Raw genomic sequence first — 14,108 nt, 5'->3', positions numbered from 1 at the left:
AACTGGTGAGCACACAGCGTTTCAGGTGAGGGAGACTGCTTTCTGTGAAGCTGAAAAAGGAAACTGCAGCTGTAGATGAGACAGAGAAACGAAGACTGACAGCAAGAGCAATGGGTCTTTAGTTGGAGAGGGGGGTTTGGGGCTGAGCCCAGAAGCAGCGCTGTAGAAAGGGTTAACATGAGACAGTAAAGTGAATCCAGATGTGCTGTTATTATTAATATCTCTGGCTGATGAATGGGAAGGTAAAATTACAGGCGCCAGCCAGGGAGGCCCCGCGCGTTGCCCTGCCACCCAGGAGCTTCCCAACTCACCTCCATAGCTCGCACAGCAGCGGCAGCAGATCGGGGCCAGAGCGTCAGCGTTCCTCCATGTGGCTTCAACGTGTCAAACAACCAAGAGGCAAAGCAGGCGAGTAGACAGGCAGTCACTTTCGCTGGCCGGCGGTCCAGCGCCGCAGAGCGATGGGCGTCAAACACATGACTTCATAGCTCAATTTCATCTCAGTAGCTGCTCTGTGTCACTTTGTGTCAGTCATGAAGGCTGTAATGATTTCATTCTAGCATTAAAAAAACTAAACCTAGGCGTTAAAATTATTGTTATTAACTGAATTTCACGAGTTTTCCCAGTACTGTGTAAGTCCTACTCTAGGCTTCCTGAAGGTCTTTCAAAGTTTTCCACGGACATCAGCTGCTTTTTCACTCATTCTCAGTCCGGTCCTTGTACCTGATCATTTTCAGAGGAATTTTTGTCATTTAACACTGAGCTGTAAAAAGCAGCCAACCCGAAGACTGAGCCAGTGTTGTATTCACACATAACAGAAGGCTTGAAGAACATATTTTAAACTGTATTTTTAAGCACGGTGTTAGCAGCCTGTTGCAAAAACACATAATTTAATCCCATTCATTAGTTAAATACACAAAAACTGCCAAATATATCACAGTTTGACAGCATGAAATACTATTTCTGCACAAACAGTGTGATGCTGAAAGAGCAGTTAGCAGAAATCCTGTCAACAAACCAAAAAACCCTCAGTTATCTCACATATCTCAGAGCCATAGGGAAAAATCCAGCAAAGATCTAATACAGAACCTGAAAGATGCTCCTGGAGCTTCATTTACTCCCATCTGTTCACCGAAGCGTCATCAAAACTGGTCTCAGTGGATGGATGGATGCAAGGAAGCCAAAGTTATGCAAAATTACACAAGAACTGGACTGAAAATCAGTGACCAGGTCTGATGGAGTGATGAATTTGAATTTTTCTTTTATATGTATGAAAGGGTCGGGAGAGGCAGCGAGTGACTGCAGCCACCTGTAAAACACGGTGGAGGCTCGGTCACGGTTTGGGGCTGGATTTCAGTGTTGGAGATGCTCTCAAAATTGATGAAATATGAACCGACAACCTCTTTGTTTTTAACGAAACATTACTCAAAGAAGCTTACGAGCGTTCAGGCTGTGCTGCAGAATAAAGGCGCTCATTTGAGCTGTGCACAAACTGTACATATTGTATACTGTTTTATATCCTGCATTTCATTTATGTTTGCACATTTTAATAAATCGCTGCACCTGTTTTCAAAGTGAAGTCAAATAATAATAACCTAGAAATAGCCCAGATATGATTTTGGGGCTCAGTTATTTTAGAATCTTTGAATTAGAATATAAAACTAAATTAAGAAATAAGAAATTAATGTAAAGTACTTTATGAAGCTCACAGGTCTGTTTATGCTGCTGCTGAACTGAACCATCAGGCAGATCTGTGGGCTTTAAAGGAAGAGACCTGTAATCACTTTACTGCCTCCTGCAGCTCCTCACACCACCTCCTATTCACACCCCAGACATCCACTCAGTTCCACAAAAGTGACAGTATTGTTGCCTCCATCTGAGACATGAACATCTAGGAGTGGGAGTCACTCTTTGTCCTCCTTTTCAGGGCTGACTTTCATTATTGAGCAGGGTTAGAATGAGCTTGGTCTTACCCAGAATGCTATTTTCAGACTAGTTCGCGCTCCTCTTTCAGGCTTTGTTAACAGTTTAAATCATCCCAAGTAGTCAAACTACACAGAGCAAGGCAAAAAAAGAAAAAGATGTTTTACAGCCTGTGCTGAATGTGTTTTATGATGATTGGTTTATGGTTTTAGGACAGAGGTTGTTTGCTTTGTCACTTCAGTCGTTCACGACACAAGCAGCTTTCTCCTGCAGGTGAAAGTTTCTGTTGAATTGTTGTATCAAACTCTGGAGTTAAAACACCATCTCTGATAACTTCAAACTGGCCTACCTTAAAAACTTTAATGGAATACATTTAAAGGTGACCTATTCTGACATCGATGAGAGCCAAGAGAAGAAAAAAAACTCTGAAACTCAGTGTTTGGCTCAAACACAGTTATATGTGACAGAAAAAAAAAAAAGGGAATGCAGAATATATTTCCTTTAAGCTTCTCATGATTTCCTCAGTTAAATAAAATTTTAGGATACGCTTCATTTCTTTTTATGCAGAGATTACATCCATCTCCCATCCATCCATATATGTACTTATGTAGAGATTCACTGCAGTAGGTGCTTAACATTTTTTGACCCACCAACAAATCTGAATTTACACCAACAATTTAAGACCACTCCTACCAAAAAATGTTGGTGCATCTATGAAGACACTTCCTGCACTCTCTTATCCCGTTCAGGCCCACAGCAGGATGGAGCCCATCTCTGCACGCAGTAGGCGAGAGGCCAGGAAAGCTGCGTCACACGATGGATACATGTCAACGGAAACGAGGAAGGAGAGACAGACGTTGTGTTAGCCTCACAGCTGTTTCCAAATGCATCTACCTTTTCAGAAATGCAAATTCACGAAGACCGTGGCCGCTTTCAGACCAAACGGCTCTGCTCCAGAAAGTCCAACTGTTGGCATTTCAGCTTTACTTCTTGTTGTGGTCTTTTATTTGTCTTTCATCCCGTTTGTGCCTGTGATTTTCTCTCTGCCTTTCTTCTTCATTTATTGATTTTTATGTTACACTATCACATCCAAATCCTGAAGCTTACTGCAGTTTAATTTCCTCCATTTTTAGGCCAATTTAAGAGCTGCTGATTACATGGCTAGTGTTTAAGCTTTATTTTACTGACAGTTACTGGTGCTTTATGCACATTTGATAAATCCAAAGTAGACTTACATTTAGACCAATCACAGCACACAAAAATGCTTTTGTTAAGAAGCAGTGGGGCTAAAAATGAAGATTGAATAAGTGTTCTCAGAACGATTCCTGCTATTCAGAAATGGGAAGAAGGGGTACTAACTCCAACTGTTAGAACTATGAAGCACCTGTAGTTCCTGCAGTGATCTTCAACCATACTGTCGTTTCATGTTGCACGGGAACACTGGAGAATATTTCTGGCATTTCAATTCAAATTTAGCATCTAAGAAGTGCTTCTGTTTAAGGTTTGTGGAAGTGCAGAAAGAATATAGTTCCTGGATACAAGGGGATGGAGCCGAAGGATTAGACGGGTAAGAGAAGGAGGTGGGAAATATGCGTAAATCCAGTAGGAGATATGGAGCCTGGCTGACCACAGGGGCTGTTGTTTTAACCGTCAGATGCACGGCTGCAGGGAGGGGGTGGTGGTGCAGTGACTGTAGGTGGGATTTGGAGGGAAAGGTGGGGGGCATCCCTCTCGGGTTGCCTCTGTCCCCAAGCGGTCCTGTGGGAGCTCGGCCAGCCTCTCTGTCGCTGTCTGCCCTGCATGGGGCCCCCACCACCTTCCACATGACAGCTCAGAAGACAACCTCATGCTGGCTTTACTCACCCTCTTTTGTGCATTTTGAACACAGGGATACCAAACAAATTGTGCTTAATGACCGGCGGAGGTTGCCACAGCAATGGCTGCTTTGTTGCCAATGCCAAGTGTGTAAATGTTAGGGTGCAACCCTACACAGCTCCCCAGTCCTACTAAGCAGATGCTCTTTCTGTAGCTGGAATAAACAGGCTGGACCGGGCTTGTGTTTGTGGGCTACACACCGAAGCCACTTCCAAAACCTGAAGTCTCTCCCTCAAAACTTTTAATTAAAAGTCAATTAACTGTTGTTTTGAGAAGGATTTTCTAAAGATCAGATTATGAGATCAGCCTCAATGTTGTTACTTAAGTAAATCTGGTCCACAAATGACGAACTGATGCCGTATCCTATTCCTACATGACCCATTTGTCAGTACGGGAGTATAAAAGTCTAAAACACAAATCAATTCCATGGCATAATCACCACACCAGTGATTCTCCAAGTGGGCTTTAGGCGGGGTTAGGAGAAGCACAGCTAATAGCTCCTCAAACTAAATCTCTATAAACAGCAGACCTGTTCTGCATCAATAAAAAGCGGGGGGCTATTTATACCAAGAAATCAAGAAAAGTGAATCTAACATTCCCTCCGATGTTATCTTTGGGCCGGTAGAAAATCGGATACAGACGTGAGCATTAATATCAGGTCTGAGGCTTTAGGAGCACAACAATCCGACTTTCTCCTGATGGAGTTTGGTGTTTTGGCTCTCTGACAGGCCACCAGGACAGCCCAGCTACTTGCTGATACTGCAGGGCCGTGCTTGGTTTCCATATCAGAAAAAGTGTTATTAATTCAGAATCTGATGACTGTGCTCGCTGCAGTGGATGAAGTTCTTAAATTATTACGTCTTCCAAGAAATAATGGGATTTTGTTACAAACTACCTGGAAAGGTGAGAAAGGGCAAATTTTCAAGTATAAATAGAAATTAAAAATAGAATCTCAGCAGATTTCAGCACATTGAAATTTTTACTCCATACATATAAAATGTCAATTATTTCAAAGAGCTACCAAGTACACAGTGGCCTTTCACGGCCTCGCTGTTTGGCGGATATTTTTTTTTTTTTCCTTTTACAGCACACTGTGTTCTGCGTCCTGATTGGCTGTAGACCATTGTCAAAATCTCGCGCCGTGTCTCCTGTACAGTACAGAATGCGTTCAGCTTTTGAAATTTACATAAATCTTCGATCGCTAGCAGCGTGACTCTGAAGTGCTGTACTGTATGTTTGTAAGTTTTCTCCCCAACAAACACAACACTGTCGATGAAACGTTTGCACGGTCAAAGGCTCCTGCAGTAGCTCCCAGAAGGCAGAGGAAGATGCTAAGCATCACACAAGAAGTTGGACTTCTGGACATGCTAAAGGAAGGTAGAAGTTGCCGTATTTTTCGGATTATAAGGCGCATTAAGCGAAACAAAACAGTCAGAAAAGTCAAACTTTACTCAACTCATTCTTCTTGCTTCCTCCACTTCCATACCATTGACTCATTAATGTTGAATTCTCTGGTAGCTGCTCTATTCCCATGTTCTGGACCTGAAAACAGGGTTTGATCTTTGGTTTCATCCTATAATACTGGACTTATTTTTCTACGAAGGTTTGAACTTTGAGAGTGTTTAAACAAGAAAGAAAATCTTCACGCCTGTCTGAGAAAAGTGTATAGTGAGGGGTTTTACAGTCTTAAAACAAATAATTGTAAAAAATAAACTTGGCTACTTTGCGGATTTCACCTATCGCGGCTTATTTTTAGAACGTAACTCCCAGGATGAACGAGGGACCGCTGTATATTGCATTTACAGAGTTTACAAACAAAGAATTTTTGTTTTGCTGATCAACATATTTCATTTGGCCAGTGGTTTAATTTCTCCATTTACTGTTTTTAACCATTAGAGAAAGCCTGAAAGGCATAGCCGAGTCCGTGTGAGGCACAAACAGCGGCCCACAGTCTGATTTATCTTCAGTGGAGTCGAATTACAAAGAGACTTTCAAACAGGAAAATGTTAATTGATTTCTAATCAATGTAACCGAGCTGTGCGGGTGAGGCAAATACTACAAAGCTAGAATTTCGACCAATTCCCCGAGTCTGAAAAATGAGGAGTGGCAGAGAGAGGAGACTTTTTAAAAAACTGGAGTCAGTCTGATTGCTCCCTTGGGAGACATTTCCACCCCAGTGTCCCACAAATGACATGTTTGTATGTAACACAATATGCTTTCTTTAAGAGGTGACGCTTTAGTGGGAGACACATTCTTCCCAAGGGCCCTGCAGTCAAAATCTAAGACAAAAAAGAAAGAAGGGTTGGTTATTTTACTTGTGTGAGAGCTCATACCTGCTCAGGTGGTTGAAAAAGCTTGATTTGCTGCTATAAAGAGTTGATGAACAGCTTTCGTTAGGTTTGACATATAACAGCAAACCCACCTCACAAACAAACTTTATTAGGCTTCTTTTCTCTTTTTTTTGATGGATTCTTGTGGGCAGATTATAAGACCGTGAAATCAAACATCTGTGCGGCACACAAGCAAAATTAACAGGCAATTTGTACCAATGAGTTCTGTTTTAGTTTAAATTAGACCATCATATAAACACAGAAACAAAGACATTTTCCACCGCTGCGGGCTGTGCGCCGTTTGTTTTTCTCAAGCATCTTTCTCACGCATAACGAAACGTAAATCCAACACGGCACCTACGGAGCTCCGCTGCAGACACCAGCTGCATTCGCGTATTCGATAAAGACGTTTCTATGCCGGTCACACCCGCGTACTTTACGGGTCTAATGTGGCCGCCAGACTGACTTTTAATGGAGTGGGCTGTGATGCAGAAGAGAACACAACTCGCCGTTTCTCACAGCGACGTACGAGATGTGAAAAGAAAAAAATAATACACAGCATACAGCAGAGACGAGCAGCTTGCCTTTACGTTGTTTTCTCTGGCCATTCAATTTCATGGATGCCACAAATTTAAGCGAGAATACAGATTTGATCAGATCAAGCTTGTACTGTTTGTTGTTGGTTTAGTCATGAACTGTATAGCTGTCTGTGCGTGTAGACAGGAAGGAAAAAAGATTTGGAATGGTAAATTAAACTGAACCTCATTTTGAATTCTCCATTAGGAACCAGTACTCCACACAAAGATAAGCCAGTATACTTTGTGAGGTGCTTTGGGACCGAAGGAACATTTTAATGGTTTCTATTATTGTCCATGTTTGTCTCCACAACATTATTGGAACCCAACTGTCTTTTTTAGCTCCTGCTCTGCACACAGGAAACCTTTGAGAGATGCACGTGTACAGTGACTGGTCTAGACATAAGCATGCATTGTTACCAAGACTGTTTACAACAGTAAGCAATATTTAGTCATGTGAAAAAGACAACAATCACATGGCTTTATGCAACGCTGTGAAAACTCCTGTGCATCTACACACAAAGAAAAAGAGCTACATCTCAGATCCTACAAGCCTAAGTTAGCATGTTAAAGGTTAAAGTTCATGACAGTACAATGAGAAAAAGACGGGACACTTATGGCTTGTTTGGAAGGTTTCCCAGGAGAAGGCCTCTTCTCTCCAAGGCTACGTCTACACTAACCTGGATAAATTTGAAAACGACGTTTTCGTCTTCAGTCGTTTTCATCCACACTGATAACGACACGTTCCTGTACTGCCCATGCGTGAAACGTAAGACGATTTGCATCATTTCTGTCTGCTGTTTGTTTACTTTCCGGCTCTTTGAAACTTCGCGGCAAAATGTCGAGGAAAAGTGCAGTTTTATCTGGAGCTAACTTACATTAATTTTTAATAGGGTTCTCAAAATTGAGAGCAAACAAAACAACTGCTGTACAATGCCGTCCGCCATCTTAGTTGAATTGGTCACATGACTGCGTCATATGACTACAATGTGTCATCATTTCTGAAAGCTTCGTTTTCAAATGTATCCACTTTAGGGAGTGTTTTCAAAAAGCTCAGTTTTCCTTGACCAAAAACGCCGTCTCAGTGTGGATGGAAGGCCTAAACGGAGAGAAAAAGATACATTTTCTAACAAAAACGTATTAGTGTGGACATGGCCTAAACATGGCACGCACCAAAAAGTTTACGAAGCTTCATCTGAACAAACCACAAGACTTCTAGAACAACGTCCTCTGGATGGACGAGAACATGGAGGTGTTCACCAAGAGATGATGATTTGGGCTCTTTTTGGGACAACGGGACCTCGTGTCTCCTCTGTATACCAAAGAATTCTCCAGTAAATTGTGAGTCAAATGTCAGAGAGATAAAGCTTGACTCAAACTGGGTCATGCAACAGGACAATGACCCCAAGCATTGAAAAAGCCCAGAGGCTGAAACGTCAGCCGGATTCTGCTGTGGCAGAACCTTCAGAGAGCTGTGCCTAAGAAACGCTGTGAAGCAGAGTTGATCAAAATTCCTCCAACACAACATGAGACTGTTCAATCAAATGATCCAGTTGTTCAGAGAACTGCATAGAGTCTCTTTCACCATTTATAATGCTACAGACAGAGTCCAGCAGTTCCATCTGCCTGAATGTTAATGTCACTGTAAATTAAATGGACCGTTTTCAAAACTGGTTTGATCAATGTTCATTCAACTAATAGTTTCAGCTTAAGATTAAATCACATAAAATGCACTCGGTGGGTCAGAGTGGTCCCTGGAGCTCGCCTCGCCTCCCCGCAGCATTTCAAATCAGCTGCTGATAAATGTTGTTTCTTTGAGGGGAATCTAGATTGATAGATGGTCTGCTATGTTGTGACATGGCAATTTGGCATGGAATGGTGCGCCGTCACCAAGGTCCAGTGATCAAAGCAGTCACAGAGGTCAGCAGGACAGTTCAGTCTTCACACCCGTACCGGCCCTCTTTCTGAATCACTGCATACTTTCCCATCTTATCCCGGCCTTGTGAACTGTGGAGCTCTGACATTTGGCTGCACACAAACCGTCTCTAATGCATTTTGGTTACATTTTGCTTCCGACTTATCATTAAATGATCATTTCTGGGGTGTTTTTTGGATGCCTTTGGATTCTGTGTTGATAAGGTGGTCCCAGCCTGACACCTGGTACTAACAACTACAATAAAAACATTAAGTGGATACTTATCACATGACCATGTGTGCCACTGTGGAAACGAAACAGGTATTTGCCCATTTTATTATTTGTTTAATTTTAAGTGCGTGTAATTAGCCTGGTGAAGAGGGGGCTGCCTAGTGTTGCTGTCACGTACAGCCTCTTTGGAGATCAAAGAAATTCTCAGCCAGCATGGGTGCCGTTTCACTGTGAAAGCTCAACGTTGTACCCCTGACTAGAAGGGATACACTGAGACAGAGACGGAGAGGGGATCCTCTGCTGGATCTGCTGAGGGAACGGGGAGGAAGGGGGGTTAGAAACCAAACAGCCCGCTGCCAGTGTGATATATGTTTAAGCCCACTGGGTGCACAGCAGAGACACCCAGCTTAAGATCTTCAGCTCGTCTCAGCAACGGGGACGGTAGATCCCGGCCGAGCCCGTGACTCAAGCTGGTGTTTTATTAAAGAAAAACAGGAGCGGCGCTTAAATGCCTTTATGAAGACAAAGGCAGCAGCATTGTGTCTGCTTTCAAATCCATCTCCTTCTGTCAGCCCCCTTTCCCAAAAGAATTAAACACAAGTGTAAATATAGGCATCCGTGACCTGTAATTGTACCCTTTGCTGTCTAAAAGGATAAAAGAACTTTTACGAGGCAAGTGACAGCACATTCCTCACCGACTTAGCAATGGTTAAATTATTTAACTCGAGTGTTTTATGACTACAAATCTACGACCACCCCCTCGAAACAAACTATTTTTAGAAGTAGACAAGTAAACGACATTGTTCAAATACCTATGCAGTGCTTGGTAAGCCTACAATTCTTGGACATGGTACGATGAATCATTTACAACAGAAAAAGGAATTTCATTTTTTAATAAAGAAAATATCATGTATCCTCTATTATGCCAAAAAAAGCACATTTACAAATGTTTTGCTCAGTTTTAAAATCCATCATTTAAAGATTATACAAGCTGCAGTTTAGCTTCAGTAGAATAAATAAATAAATGCAAACTTCACACTGACGTCTCCAGGAGTGGAACTGGGTCTCCAGGTAGTATCAAAGTTACCAGGTAAAAATGAAATTCATCACAGTAATTAATAAAAACATCTCTTTATTATGAAGTAATGTCACTATGTGCACATTTTATGGAATCTGGTCAAATTAAATTTACTTGCTTGGTATTTTAGACCGATTATATTTTTACTTACTGATTACGTGAATAACTACACCTTTGTTTTTATATGTTTTTGTTGCATTGTACTTACAAGTATGACTTCATGTTTATGACGGCCAAGAGTCATTTTTTGAGTGCATATTGGAGAAATTGAAGACATAACCTTTGGACTTTTCATAATATTTTGCATCAAGATCTTAGATAATTAGCAATTAGAAACACTTAATGATGACTATCACTTTGGTTTCGGTGCTTTTCCGTTAGCGTTAGCTAAAACGTCTCTGGTGGTGAAGCCAAACTTTTCTCTGTACAGGAAAAATCCTGCATTCGCTTTTCAATCAGTGTCACGAAAACACTCACAGCAGTTTAAAAGGGCTTATTATTGAAATGCTTGTGGTAAAGTGTGGGTGACTGTGTAATTTGTGGTCTTGAATGACAAATCATTTATGATATTGTGCATAACTAGTGATATTTTATCTGATTACGTGTATTTTTACGGTGTCAGCTAACAAACTGCTCCAAATAGAAAGCGACAGAATAAAGTAAACAGGCTGAATAATGCAATAAATGTCAGGGAAAGTTTGTCAGTTATTGGCTTCCATAACAAGTTGTTTTGAATGATGTGTTGGCAGTGATATTTAAAACGGCTCTAGAAGTGGTTCTTTTTATGGTGTTGTAAGAAATCAAAATGCTATAATGACCCAACAATAAATGATAAATTTGCTCTCTAAATTCATCCAGATATTTCACCAAAACAGGCTGATGAAAGTTTAATATCAATAAAAACTGGTGGAGAGACTGTGCCGTTTAAATGACCTACGGTGCGTCTTTATGAAGAATATATCATCCCTCCTCCACCATCAGCTCCATCTGTTTTTACCTTTATTCCAACATTGCTCTGCCTGTCCAGCTGCTCTGACCGATTCTTAACTCTGTCATGAAAATCCATCATACAGTCTATGAACATTTATTGCTCCAAATCAGCTTCCCAGACACTGAAGTATGAAAATAGAGGCTCAGAGACAGAGGCCCAGTATCCGACCCTGAAACCCCCCTCCTTCTTTAAATTTCAGTCTGACGCCAACTGAGGTCTGCAAGTAAAGACGGGCGACTGCTTTTTGCCATGCTGTAACAATTAATTAGGAGACACTCGGATTACCTGAGCAGTCTTGAAAGTCAACTGAGAAGCTCCTACAAAGAAAGATCAACTCAGACCACCCACATCCACATTTTCAAAATAGGATTAGAGAAATAAAAATGATACCGTAGACAGAGGCGAAGCACAGCTACCGACCCCTAAAACAGAAAAAGAAGCCAGACGCCGACCGACTGGCGCATCAAATCTAAAAGTGGCCTCCTTTAGATTATCTTAGCAATCATATCACCGTTTTTAGGAGCACGACTGTGGTCTGATGGGACAAAGTGTTGGAAAAGCGTGAAATGCAAAGTCCAAAACCTTTACAGGATTTGTGCAAACTCCCATTATTTCCTCCTTTGACCTAAAAAAAGCCCTCCAGTATACAGGACTGTGCAGAAAAGCACTAATGTAGACAAAGTTATGACAGTCACAGCTTGACAGACAGCGGTTCAACATCCGGTACCTCGACACAGCTGATTTATTCAATATTGTAACCCGTTTCACAGAATCCTCTGCAGCAACAAACAGCCAGTGCCGGGACAGACGGGAGAGGCTGACTGTGAAAGCTGAGAAGTCAGATTGTTTTTATGGTCCCCATTCTGCTTGGCAGCGAGTCTGCTCTGCACTGTAGATACAACTTCCACTGTGCATCCTTCAACACGGCAAATTAATCATGTGTACTACACGATATAATGCACTACTTTAGATTTTTTTTTTTACAAGTACATCCAAAAAAACGATGTCTCTTGTTTTCAATGAATACTAAAAGCCAGGTAATCACGGTCTGTATGTTGTTTGGGCCTTCACTGTGTGTTCATCAGCTTCTTCTTGATTTTAGCCACCCATTAGGTTACGGCATCACAAATGCTGCAGTTAGACTTAGGGAAAGATTGTGGCTTCACAGCATTGACCCTGTATGCTGAAAAACTGATCATGTTCCCTGCTTTCAAAATATTGATGTTTTTATTCTAACACACGTCCCGATTTTTACAAATCGTCCCTCTGACAAAGCCCTCCATACAATAATAATTAATAAAGATTAAAACTAAAACTGTCAAAAATAAAATAAAATGTTCAGTTAAACTCAAAGCAAAGAGTCAAAAACGAAATTAAAATAAAAAAAACAATTTTAAACTACAAACCTATCATAAGTCTGCTGTACTCCGCTTTAAAAAGGCAAAAAAAAAAAAGAAAAAAGAAAAGAAGAAAGTCCACAAGAGGAGGTTGGAGGAGTTTGTGTTGGAGCAAATCATTACCTGCTCACGGCGGAGACCCAAGTTTGAGTCATAGATGTCTGAGATGTTCACACATCATTTGTATCATTTTTCATTAATTACAGTACGTCGCTCATTAATTAAAAAAAAAAACTACTGGAGTAAGTTTGGAAAAACATGGTTTGGGTTCAAATACACCATCTTTCAATAATTTTGGCTTCTTGGTTGTCGTGGTGACGCCTCCTCACTTCCTCTGGACAAAATAAGAAGCGAAATGGTGAAAAAGTGTGAATGTTCATCCTTTAACATGAACTAGCAGGCTGGGACTGGGCTGCGTATGAATGGGCTGTAAGAGTTAATCAAATTCAAACTTGTCATTCTTTGGAAAAGGACCCAAAAACTTCTGTACCTTTGAGTTTAACTGCAAAGGAAACTGGGTGAAGGCCATCTTGCAAAGGAATCACACCAGCTCTTATGTAATAACCTGGTAATTACTACAGATGTGCTTACTATTCATGGGACAGACGACACATCGTCAAGCAAAACAAAATAGAAACCATCTAAAGTGCTCAAAAATACTTTTGGAAATTGCTTTTGCTGCTTTTGTCCTCAGCGCTACATTTCAACCTGATGACATATTTATTCCAGCTACGTTTTTTTAGCTGATAAAAACTTCTGTCTGCTTAAATCTAAAGACCTGATACTGCAAACGCCCCTGGCCAATGAAAGTCTAAACTTCACCTAACCTAAAAATATCTCAACAATATAGGATGTCTATCCATGTTGGACAATGGCCTGAAGTACAGCTTAACCTCAGAAGAACTGACAGTGACTGATGTGCTGCTGGTCATTCAGACGCTCTGAGATTGGCATCTCTAAAGGCTTTAGGAGCAGAGGATGAAGACGGAGGTCAGACTAAACAAAGACCAGTCCACCCTGGACGCTTTGGGGAGTACAAAGGGCAAACCTGCTCTTCTCAGTCCACTTTGAATGCAGACCAGGGCTCATAGCAGGCAGCAGGTAAACTACTTAAGGAGTTCAAATGATACGCTAACATGTGTAAACAGTGTCATATATTCTTTAGGCAATTATGTCACTTCAAAGACGTACTTATCTGTCAGATCACTTCTCATTTGAAAGAAGGTCATCAGCAATTTGGGATTTAAAAAAAAGATAGTCCATTAAAATAACAAAACGCAGGTAAAAACACTGAATTTGATATGTCACCCCAAAAGATCAGCGCACGAGATGATTCGCTCTCCGTTTCTGACTGCCTGACTGACACTTTCATACCTGCTTTTTGGAAAACAGACATTACATAATTCATCCAGACTAACGGCAGGTCATTAAAGGATCCTGAGAAGACATGTGGTCTCATTTATGTTTTGAATGATTTACTGCCGACGCAATTTGCGGATTAATTTGCCAACTTAAAAGTTGGACCGTTGGTCGGACAAGCAAGCAAGGTGGAAATTCACTGATTAACTGACTTGTCAAGTAAAACAAACAAATGATTTAAAAAAGAAAATAATTATTCGTTTCTAGAAGTTTTATTTCTAGACCTTCATACAACACAGTGGCATAAAATGACAAGCCTGATTCACTCTTACTGTCATTTGAAGTTTACTCGTATTTGGCAAGAATTTTTGCATGAAGGTATAAACTTGGCAGGAATCCTGCAACATTTTTCTAAAATAAACAGATATCAGGTT

At 41.0% G+C, this 14,108-nt stretch overlaps 1 protein-coding gene across 11 annotated transcripts in view; it reads right to left on the bottom strand.

The window, feature by feature from the left end:
• The window catches only part of nog1 (noggin 1), a 101,786-nt gene that overhangs the window by 69,447 nt on the left and 18,231 nt on the right, over positions 1-14,108 (bottom strand). The gene's annotated exons all lie outside the window — the stretch shown is intronic.

This window comes from Oreochromis niloticus, linkage group LG4 (genome assembly GCF_001858045.2).
Source record: "Oreochromis niloticus isolate F11D_XX linkage group LG4, O_niloticus_UMD_NMBU, whole genome shotgun sequence".
NCBI classification, from domain to species: domain Eukaryota; kingdom Metazoa; phylum Chordata; class Actinopteri; order Cichliformes; family Cichlidae; genus Oreochromis; species Oreochromis niloticus.
This window is presented reverse-complemented; position numbering and strand designations above follow the sequence as displayed.